Raw genomic sequence first — 12,036 nt, forward strand, 5'->3', positions numbered from 1 at the left:
GTAGTTGACCTCGGGTCAAGGTCAGGTCAGAGCCCTCAGGTCACGAAGCTGGCAAAGGGTATCATATGGCATATCATTCGATTCGGAAGGTCTCCCGAGTCCATTGGTGGCTTTCCCGACTCTCTAGCTCATTTGATCGGGAGTTATGACGAAAAACTCGTACGACCCTAGTGACGTTATAAATGACGTCACGCAAGGCTAACAATGCAAAAGTAAAGCATTGGACTTTGCAAGGAGTGCATGAAATCACGATACCATGTACGTGGGATAGTTTTATATCATTATCGGTGCCAAAATAACAGTTTTTATATTTCCCCATTGATTTATAACAGTGATGTCACGTGATCGACTGACCTCATGTAACCTTGAAAAATTCCCAGATATACAAGTTGTGAGACCTGGAGGACACCATGTATGCGTCCTGTAACTTGCTAACAGGAAATATAAAAACTGTTATTTTGGCACCGAGAATGATATAACAGCTATGGTCATTGGCGTCCAAACAATGTCAGAACCAAACAGCCTTTTTCACCCTCGCGCTTATAGGAAAGAGGGTTGAATGAACCCTCTTTTCACTTTTTTTCAGATGACTCACACTTGAATTGAAATTTCAGTAACCCGTGATGTCACTAGGCAGCTTTACCACGCCATTTGTAAGCTCCCCTCCCGAAATCACTATTCGAAACCGTTATCGTGACGTAAAATAAATACATTTATAGAAAGAACACCTTCCTAATTTTTTGCATACTTCTTAACAATGAGCCAAATATTTTTTTAAAGAAATAAAAATTCAAAAAAATTTGGTCCCAAAGTCCAAAAAATACAAATGAAAGAAAACTCGATATGTCATATATCAAAAATAGCGTATTTTTCGAAATTTCAAAAATACATATTAATCTCTGTTTCATTGCAAGTTCAAAGTAATATAACATTTGGCATTTGAATAATCCGTCTTAGAGTTACAGCCCGCCAAACTTAGCGCTGCAAAGCAAGATCCAAAAAATGTTATACACCTTAACTCAAAAAATACTTATCTGATAAGCCTGAAATTGTTACAGGTGGATTCAGAGCCCCTGATTACCCCTGAGACCAATTCTCGTCAAATTCCGAGAGATGAGGGTGTCAAAGTGGAAAAAAGTGGTACGATCTATCGTGGAATGCCCCTACTGGTAACACATAAAAAAATGAGGTCAATGTCATAGATCAAGGTCAAGGTCAAGTTCATTTACAAGTAACAAATTCGGATTTAAATTCCAGTAATTGCTTTTGTTACCGTGCCTTTGTATGTGCCGTTTTTCGCGTGGAATTTCCATGCCGAGGAATTCCTCACGAAAATGGCCGTTCGGGCATGCCGGTTTCGCGGGATTTCGTTTGATCTCTCGCGTTTTGAAAAGCCTAAACGGCTGTTTTCGTGAGGAATTCCTCAGCGTGGAAATTCCACGCAAAAAAAAAAAACCGGCACGTCCGAACACAGGCTTCGAATTAGAAGACAGATGACCTTGGCAGACTGAGTTAGGAAATTCGACAGCTAATTTTCAAGGTCAAACCGTTTGACTATGAGAGGTTAAAATGCTTCGTACCCTGTAAATCTTTGTCTCATCGTCTTCGTCTCATTGCCTACTAAAACACATTAAAAAATCGGGGTCAAGGTCATAGACAAAGGTAATTCTAAAAGTCATCGTATCCTACAAAATCTTTATTTTTACACCGATTTGAAAAAAAAAATCGGCCATCGGTGTGTTTGCCTCATGGCCTACTAGAACAGCATTAAAAAGTTTCAAGGTACAAGAAGGCCAGTTGAAGTCAGTTGAGTGTGACAGGCCGTGTCCGGCTGTGAAGGGCACGTTAAAATTTGGCATCTAAATTCTACCGATACCCGGAATTGCGCGATCGGACGGCAGGGGTCGGGTTCTACGCAACAAGCTCTGCTTAGCGTGGGCTCCGGCTCTGTCAATCCGTCCATTCAAACATTCGAGCTAAATTTATTAAAAAAAAAAACAAGTCATAGGTCAAGGGCAAGGTCATTTACAAGTCACAAATTCGGATTCAAATTCGAGTCCTAATTGTATCGCTCAAAATTGGTATACAGATGGTTCTTGGAGCGCTGAGTTTAAAAATGGACATTATTTTTCATGGTCAAACCATTTGACCTTAACCTTCCAGGCGGTGGGGGGGGCATTTTTTGCCCCCTCCCCTTAGTTTTTTATACCTATATCTCCAGAACCGCTGCGCCGATCGTCACCAAACTTTCATTACCCTCCCGTGAGTAGCTTTTTCACATTGTGACCAAAAATTTTCCAAAGGCTGTAATAGTTTGGCCACTAATGACGTCGGAGTGACGTCATTTCTGCCATTTTCGACAAAAAAAGGTTTCGCGGCAAGAGCTGTCAGGCCTAGGTACAGCTTTAGAGATACCTACAGAAAAATGTTTCAGACATAAAATGAAGGTGTAAAATTAAGAGGGCTAAAAAACTACTATCTCGAATTTTTGAAATTTTGGGATTTTGACCCCCAAAAATAAAAAAAATAGATTTTTTTGAGTAAACAGCCAAAAATCCAAAAAGTTTTTTTTTTTTTGAATTTAAAAAAAGGAATGTGATAGCCCTTACTGGCTTCTATCCACATACCAAATTTGAGATCGACACCTCTTTTTTGGCCAAGTTATAGCGAAAAATTGTTCAAAATTGATGACGTCAAATTTTCAAACTCAATTTTCAGCAATTCTAGACGTCGTAGCGCAAAACCAAGACCAGCATTAGACTCGCCGCGACGAGTTGCATCGAATCAATACCGAGTTTATGCAAAACTATCAACTTTGAAATTTGACCTTTTTTGACCTGACCTTGACCTGACCTCCACCAGAAAGTGACCTAAACCGTACCTGATGGTCTTATAACCAACACCATTGAGTTGGAAATGAAAAATTGGCCATAAAACATGCATTGCATAACCTTAGTAAAGTTGGGTTCATGTGCTGACCTTTGGTGACCTTGTTCTATCGTAATTCCTGCAGGACCATCACAATCCCCGATCTGCCACGTGAGTCTGTATTTCACAACTGCCTGCCAACCTGGCGCGGCGCATTCTGCACAAGCATATCTGCGTACTAAAACACAGCCTTTGCGAGCACGCTAAAACACTGCAAAGGTAAACACTGCAAAGGTAAACGCTGCAAGCCACTACATGACACTCCCCCCTCTTTACAGGTGCATCGCGCGTATCGTGTCACTCGGCGTAACGTTTCGGGGGTATTATACTGCGTTTCCCCCGTCTGAGTGCCACTGGTCTATCGCGCGCATAGGCCGAGGGTTCGTGACCGGGTGTCGGTGATCGCTCACGCTCCTGTGTCGGCGGCTGCTCGCGCTCCTGTGTCGGCGGCTGCTCGCACTCGCGCGCCGACGGCTGTCCGGGCTCGGGCGTCGATGGCTGCTCGCACGACGACTTCTCGCGCGACGGTTGCTCGCGCTCGGGCGTCGATGACTGCTCGCACGACGACTTCTCGCACGATGGCTGCTCGCGCTCGGGTGTCGGCGCGGGAGCCCCTCGTGCAGGCATTATTGGTTGTTGGTTGGTCTCGGTTGCTTTTCTCTCCGCTGGCCACAGTTGGTCGGCATGGCGTGACCATGTTATGCCGTCCCCCATATCAACCTCGAACGACCTTGGTCCAGTTGCGGCATTAATTTTTCCCAGTCTCCACTTGTCTCGTCCCGTGTAGCTTCTTGCCCACACTCCGTCTCCCACCTGAAGAGTGCGATGTACTCCTGGTCTCCGGTTTACGTCGTTCTGTTGCGCGTCTTTCACTCTTCGCAGGAGGTCTGGTTGCAGATGGTCCAGTCTTGTCTTTGGCTGCCACCCCAGCATCAATTCTGCAGGAGATCTTCCCGTCGCAGAATGAGGAGCAACCCTGTACGCTAGAAGAAACCGCTGCAATCTGCTGTCCAGCGTTCCTCCGTCGCGTCCCGATGCTCTCAGAGCGTTCTTCGTCGTCTGTACCGCTCTTTCTGCAGCACCGTTACTGCTCTGGTGGTAAGGAGCGGTTCTGAGGTGTTTGATCCCGTTCTTCTCTACGAAGTCCGCAAACTCTTTGGCAACGAACTGCGGTCCGTTATCGCTTACGATCTGCGCGGGTACTCCGAAACGTGCGCACATGTCCCTCAGCTCGTGCACCGTTCTTGACGCTATGGACGAAGGAGTGCCGTGAAGCGGTCAACACTGTGAAGAAGATGCTGTCAGGACCCCGAGTGCTAATGACGTACGATCCGGACCTACCAGTCAAGTTGATAACGGATGCCAGTAGCGTAGGAGTCGGTGCGGCGCTAGTGTCAGGAGCAGCAAGCTGGGAAGACCGCGAGCGTATTTAGCCTTCTGGGTACTCTCGTCACTCCGCTTTATACCCTCTCCCAAGGTCTTTCGCTGGTCATGGGTGATGGTCGAGCATTTCCTTCCTTCATTTCTGTAACCTTCCGGTCTCCCATACCTTCTGGCACCTTCACTCCTTTCTGTTTTTCCCTGGTCTCTACACCACTTCTGTAGGTGTCCTTCCTTTCCACATTTAAAACATCTCTTTTCTGCTTTTCCAGCACACATGGCTCCTCTTTCATCACCCATATTCCCTCTTCCTTCTCTCACTGTTCCTCTTCCTTCACCCATGGTTCCTCTTCCTTCATTCATCATTCCTCTTCTTTCTTTCCTGTACTGAATGACATCCACCTCTTCCTGGTGCCTTTTCTCATCCACCACTTCCTCCTTCCTCTTCTTTTCCTCACCTGAAAACTGCAATCCTAGATCACGCACTGCTTTGTGGACCTTTGCCATGTTTCTCACATCTTCCAGTGTCAAAGCATCTCCCTTTTCTGCTGCCTTCTGGAGGAACTTATGTTGCAGGTCTCTTGTCGCGCCTGCCACACATCTGTCACGCAGCTCCCTGTCTTCCTCATGTGCTGCATACCCACATTTCCTCATTTGCTTTTTTAGCCTGGTCAGGTAAGCCTCAAATTCCTCTCCCTCATCCATGGTAATTTTCTGAAAAGCCATCCTCTCGGCAATGACATTCCGAGTTGGTGAAAGATAGCTGGACAGTTTAGCCTTGCATTTCATGAAATCATCTCCACCTTCCATATCTGGCAGTGTTTCGTATGTGTCTGCTATATCTTCTCCTACTAGATGCAAAAGCAAAGCACATTTTCTTTCTGTAGACTTGATATTCATTGCCACCATGTATCTTTCCACAGACTTTACCCACCTGTCAAAATCATCTCCCTGCTGGTACTGCCTCACACCTGGTATAGATAGGCCTTCCATGTTCCTTTTTCAATTGAAAGTGATACGAAAATCTTCAAATATGTTGTTGTTTTTCAGTAACAAAGAAAATATAACTGGTTGCTCAGTTCAAAATGCGCCACATTCGCCTCAAAATATCCAAATCACCTGCAGCACCTGTCCTTGGCTATCCATATATCTGTCGCCATTCGCACATCATTTCCTTCGTGTCTCCCTCTATATTCCTGTAACCAATTTCATTTTCATCCTCGTCGTCATGTTCTATCGTAATTCCTGCAGGACCATCACAATCCCCGATCTGCCACGTGAGTCTGTATTTCACAACTGCCTGCCAACCTGGCGCGGCGCATTCTGCACAAGCATATCTGCGTACTAAAACACAGCCTTTGCGAGCACGCTAAAACACTGCAAAGGTAAACGCTGCAAGCCACTACATGACAACCTGACCTACGACCTGACCTGGTATTATCAGTGACCTCTAATAGCATCATATGTCTACTAGGCAACTGACGCCCTATCGCTGATTTTCGACAAAATGCGTTTTACTCGGTATTATAGCGCATTCCCCAGAAGACCCGTGAACGGTGAAACATTTCATTTTTGACCTGACCTGTGACGTCATCGGTGACCCCGAGGTCAATGAAATTTGGTTTCCTACGACAAATTTGACAGGGCTATCTAACGTCGTTTGAATTTTACGGATCCGTCCAGTAGTTTCGGAGCTACGGGGGGGGAATGCCCCCCCCCCTACCGCGCGGAAGGTAGCCGGGAGGCCCACCGCCTGCCGGGTTAAGAGGTAAAAATGTTGCGTACCCTATAGGATTAGGCACCATCTTTGGTTATGGACCAATTTCTAAATTCAATCACCAGCGTGCTCGTCTCAATGCACATTAAAAACGAGACGAAGGTTTTCTGGATCATGGTCAAGGTCAGCTCAAAAGCTGGCGCACCTCACAGTTTTTATTTTCGGCCGCTTTGAAAAAAAAAAATCGCCACCAGTGTGTATGCCTCATTGCCTCCATGAAGGCTGAAGCACATTCAAAGAAGTTCGATGGCCTGAGGATCATTAGGAGTGAAGGTAAAAATGAGAGAGCATGTTGTAAAAAAAAAAAAACTCACACTGTGCTGTTGTGGTGGGGTGGTTCCACGTCACGAGTGTCAGGAGCAGCAAGCTGGGAAGACCGCGAGCGTATTTAGCCTTCTGGGTACTCTCGTCACTCCGCTTTATACCCTCTCCCAAGGTCTTTCGCTGGTCATGGGTGATGGTCGAGAGGTGCTGCCCTCTGTCACTCAGCCGACGGATTTCGGCAGGTGTCTCCTGTTGTGGGTCTCGCCCCCCCCCCCCCCCCCAAACACACACATACTGCCTCCGCTGTGATTTTTGCCGTGGGGATGCTCTGTAAAAGTAAAATCAGGATTCAATTCCGTTCCGCTTTGTATCATAACATCGGCCTGAAATGCCTGCTATACTTTACTAAATCCACATTTTCAAGTGCACATTGAAAACGGTTATATGTACATCCAACATTCCGATAGGCATTATTTGATATACTTTCATCTCTCGGTTGATGTCAAACATTGACCCTTATAATTTCGGTAAGCCGTTGAGCCCCGCTGCTCGGTCCCTCCGGTTGCTGCCAGCGATGAACCGGGCGTGGCTCCGTCTCCAGCCACTAGCCAGGTGTTCAGCAGATCCGACGAGTCACGAGTTTCATCGTTCGGAGGTCGCGGCGGTGCGGCGAACTCCATGACCATGACTGGATGACTGGGTCGGCCTTGGATGCCTGTAGCTCTGATAGCGTTATGTAAGGCTCTTTGGCGGTTTGTGCTTGTGTGTGTGTCTGGGGGCGGGCGGGGGGTGTGGCCAGGCTCGGGGCTCTGACCGTGGGCCGTACCCGGGAGGAGTGGTCTCTGCCGGCATGGTGCGGCAACCCGGCCATTATGCAACATGGCTGTTATATCGGATAGGTATTCACATCACGTCAAATTTAAGAAGACTAGCGAAGAACCTATATGTAAGACACCCTGTCGCCGCTAAACTTTTTATTTTACCATGCGTTACTGCATGGTTTAACGCATGGTAATTTGGCCCCATTCCCGTAGGAGGGGGGGGGGGGTGAAAGATCCTCCCTGTCCTTTTCTGTAGATAGGTATCTCCTAAACGACTGCAGATATCGTCACCAAACCCCCGCGCCCGCTAGGGGGGGGGGGGGGCAGAGTAAAGGAATCTTGGGCAGAATCTGCCGCTCCCGTTTTTCGCTAATAGCTTCTAAGCGCGTTACGCCAGTGACGTCAAACTTTCAGTACCTTAATATACACCAATTTAACAAGTTCCCTTAAAATTTGAGCGAAATCTGTCGGACAATTTTTGAGAAAATGACGTTTAAGTGACGTCATGTCACGACATTCTCGCTTTAAAAACCGCAAAACTTCAAACGCCGCTAACATCTTCATTTTTAAAGGAATCAAGACGTAACAAAAAATGTTTAAACGTGACTCTACTTTTTCTATCAAATGGTATCTCGTTTTTTGAAAATGTTGGATTTTGGCCCATTTTTCTTTCAAAAACTGATTTTTTTGGGAAATGAAATATAAAATACAAAATTAAGTGCTTATAAAAAACGGAAGATATATTAGAGAATTAGAGATATATTGTGCACTAACATACCAATTTTTAGATAAATCGGTTCAAAAATGTGGGAGTTATTCTTATTTGTATGACGTCACGACACACAATTTTCGCAAAATGATTTTTTTGAACTTCTAAACCTCATACGGAAACAAAAATAGCACCATTCGATTCGCCGTGAAAAGCTGCATCAGAAAGACGCCTTTTTAGGTCTTAATAGTTAACAATCAACTTCAAAATTTGACATCACTTGACCTGACCTTGACCTGACCTCGACCTAAAATTGATCCAGATGTGGTCCATATCACTAATTGAGTCAGTGGTCGATAAAACTTCCAACGTGCCAACGCTCGTTGGAGCAAGATATTAGCAATACTTGGAAGAGCTGGAGACAGTCCGCCCGTCTACATGGATGCTTCCTTACGCCTAAAATACAGCATTGACTTATGACTTACTAATCGTCCGGTGCTGTTATCGGCTGCTCGGTACCGCGTGTATGTTCCCTCATTCACTCCTGGTCACCCTTCGGTCACCCCTCGCTGGGTCGGGCCAGTCGGCTATTTTTATCCTCTTTCCGGCTAGGCCACCCGCTGAGCTCCCGCCGTGCCGCGCCGTCTGCGAGGGACCTGACCCTTCTGCCGGCAGAGGTTTCTCCAGGTGTCTCCAAGGAGCCATCGTAGCGCTAAGGGTGTGCTCCGCATACACATACATTGATTTTCGCCCTTACTAGCAGGGCCGCTGGCACGCGTTGGCAGCGCCCTGCGGGCATTTTTTCGCTTAGGGTCATTTTGTGGTGAGGAGGATCAGAAAATCACCCTTCCAACTTTCTCCAGGCCTGGGTGTTTTATCGAGCGCGCCTGAAAACGCACAGTGGACCGAAATCACACTTCGATTGCGTTACTTCGTATTAGGTAATACGATAAAAAGTCCGCTCTTTTCTCAATCAATAAGGACAAGTGCGTTAAAGCACACATATAAACTTTTAAATTAAAAGCTTTAAAATGCTAAATTTGAACATCTCTAAGCTGATGATAATCGTTAGTTGTTTCAGACTTTGGCGCGAAAACGTAGGCATTCAGATCCACCGTGCGACCGGTCACCGTAACTATGCAGTAGTGTGATGGTGTGAGTTGGGGAATCAAGGCCGTATAGGGAGAAGGTGAGGAGATACCGGTGTGCCGACGCGGCGGATGGCAGTGAATTTTCAGGATAGGTAGCAAAAGGCTCATTCCCAGACGTTGTGCCAAATTTTGCGGCGCTACGCGACACCAACTTTTACGCTATTCGCGAAAAAAAACTTACGGAGGCTGCTCCCCCCCCCCCCCGCAAGGCGAGGGCTAAGTTGGAGACAGTGATGGGACTAAGATGTTCGTTGGAGCAACTCCAAGCATTTTATCGACCTCTGAATTGAGTGTGCCCATTGAATTCTATGACTAAAATAACCCATAAAACATGTGTCGCACATGCCCTCTTCTATATTTCGTATTTCGTGACCTGACCTGACCTTGACCTTTGCATGACATTTTATGCAACGAATCTTGTCTTGGTAGCCTAAGAACACGTTTTGGGCAATCAGTCTCAGTCCATTCTTCGGCAACTACGGTGCAAGGCCGATACTGTAGAAAATTGCATTTTGTACCCTTGACTTGGCCTTTACCTGACCTCTGACCTACTTAAGCAAAAAGATTCTTAAGATCCACCTTGTTGAGAGCTTTCGATTGCCGTTTTCCCCGTCTTTCTACGACCATCGGTTCGGAAGTTAGACGGGGGTAGGACAGAATCTGCCCCCCCCCCCCCCCACCCCCAGCAGAACGCGTATGGCCATGAATAGCCCAGCGAGGCGCGGGAGGGCACCGGGGCACCGTGCCCCCTTTGATTTTGGCATTTTAACATTAGCCCTATGGGCGTTGCATGGAAAGAATAGGACCAAAAGTCGGCAGTGCCCCCCCCCCCCCTTAACCCTCGCCCTGGCAGGGCATTTTTCGTAACACGGCCTGGCGGGGGGGGGGGGGGGTCGATGCGACCCCCTCTCGCGATTGGCTCTTATGGCACCTAGAAACACTAAATTTGGTAGGTAGGTGGGCCTCCTGGATTTCTCACCCCTGTGCAAATTTGGTTGCTCTAAGTCAGTATTTAGGGGGGTTTTGGAGGGCATAAATGTAAAAATTTCGCTAAAAACAGGTCAAAAGTTTATCGCTTATAACTTTTGATCTAACTAAGGTAAAGCAAAAAGAAAAGCACCAGTGAACTCAGCACGTCAAGGCGCATCGAATGATATACCTTTTATTTTGCTTAAGTGTACTTAAAGTTTTTCTTAAATTTTAAGTATGCTTTAATGAATTAAGTTCAAGTTAACCAAATTGCATCATATCGCATATCATTCGATTCGGCGGATCACCAGGAACACAATGGAACCATTTTTAAGCTCTAGCATCATTATGTGCCAAGTTATTGGCAAAAACGTCATTTGACCTCAGTTGACCGCATTTGACCTAACCCATGGATAAGTACACCAAACAAAGAAGCACCAAGTGACCTGCTGTTAAGTACTGTGGTTTCAAATCACAAAAGTGATAGAACGAAGCGGATATCTCCAGTATTTTCAGAATTTAGTATTTTCCCGTAGGCTTAACCTTCGCCCCAGTGGGGGGGGGGGCATATGTTACCACCCTGTCGCGTGTTTCGCGTGTGAATAAAAAACGGCGGCGCGTAGCGCCGCGCCGCTTGGGGTAGCTTTTGGTACATCATTTTTGGACAATGTGTGAAATTTTTGACCCCAGGTCATGTCAGGTCAGGTCACCAGGTCAAGTTAACTGACCAAGCCTAAAAAAAAGTTTGCAATCATGTCCAGCCTGCAGTGTTTGTCAGAAAGGTTTTAAACTTCGTGGATTGCATGCTGTTATGGGCGCCTACAATGTGTATATCTCGGATTTTTTATATCCCTGACCTAAGGTCAGGTCAGTGGCGTGACCTTTCCATTACAAGTCAATGGAGAAAAATGAAAATGCCTCTAGATCCGTGTGTACGCATAGGAACGGTCCAAATATTTCAGAATCACAATGATTTAGTCCACTCGTGATGACCAAGGTGTCATTTTTGCTGATAGCCTCTAGAAAGGTCATTCGAGGTCATTTGAGGCTACAAACAGTTTTTTGCCAATAACTCGCGATTGGAAAGAGATAGAACGCTGGGGATGGTCTCATTGTGTTTGTCTCGTTGAGACGCATCGACTGATATGCAACATGACCTTTTCTGGTCAGGTCATGACCTTGACCTGAGGTCAAATTTTCAAGTTGACCTTTCAAGGTCAAATTATAGTTCATTCGACGCGTCTCGGCGAGGGGAACACGATTCTTGCAATATAAATATCGTGGCTTTTTGTAGTCGAAAGTTATTGTCGAAAAACACTTAAAGTAAAAACAGCTATTTTTGGAGTTTTTGCCCTCTGGAGGCTAAACCGTTGACCTGAGGTCAATATTGATAATGACCTTTTCAAAAGAAGAGTTCAAAAGCTATCGATTGCTCTTTCATGCGCTTTTCTAGCTACCATAGTTCCTGAGATAGCGGCATGTTTTCTGAAAAATATAATGACAATTGGCAAATTTTGACCTTTGATGACCTCTGGTGACCCCAATATTGCTCTAAGGTGAAAAATGACCAAATACTTTCAAACGTACGCATTGAGAGCTATCGACTGCTTTTTACCGCGTCTTTCTAGCCCTCTTAGTTTTTGAGTTAGAGGTGGGTGGTAACATATGCCCCCCCTCACTAGGGCGAAGTTGGCTGAGACCGCCACTGGGGCGCGGGTTAATTACGACGTAATGACCTCTAACTGACCTCAGGTCAGTGACCTCAAAAAAACCGAACTATATGTTATACAACTCGGTGAACTTAGCACATCCTGAAAGTTTGAAGGAAATCAGTCCAAAACTGTGAGTTGGACAGGTGCAAAAAGGAAATTGAAATTTGACCATGACCTTGTGCCGGTTTTTCTGACCTGGTGACCTGGCCCAAGGTCACCCGGACCTGAAATTTTCAGGTCATATGTAAAAAGGTTGCCCCAAAGGCTGTGCCAAATTTGGCTGCGCGCCGCCGTTTTTACGCTTTCTTCGAAAAACCTTAGGGGA

This window comes from Amphibalanus amphitrite, unplaced genomic scaffold (assembly GCF_019059575.1).
Source record: "Amphibalanus amphitrite isolate SeventyFive unplaced genomic scaffold, NRLGWU_Aamphi_draft 000224F_arrow, whole genome shotgun sequence".
Taxonomy (NCBI): Eukaryota; Metazoa; Arthropoda; class Thecostraca; order Balanomorpha; family Balanidae; genus Amphibalanus; species Amphibalanus amphitrite.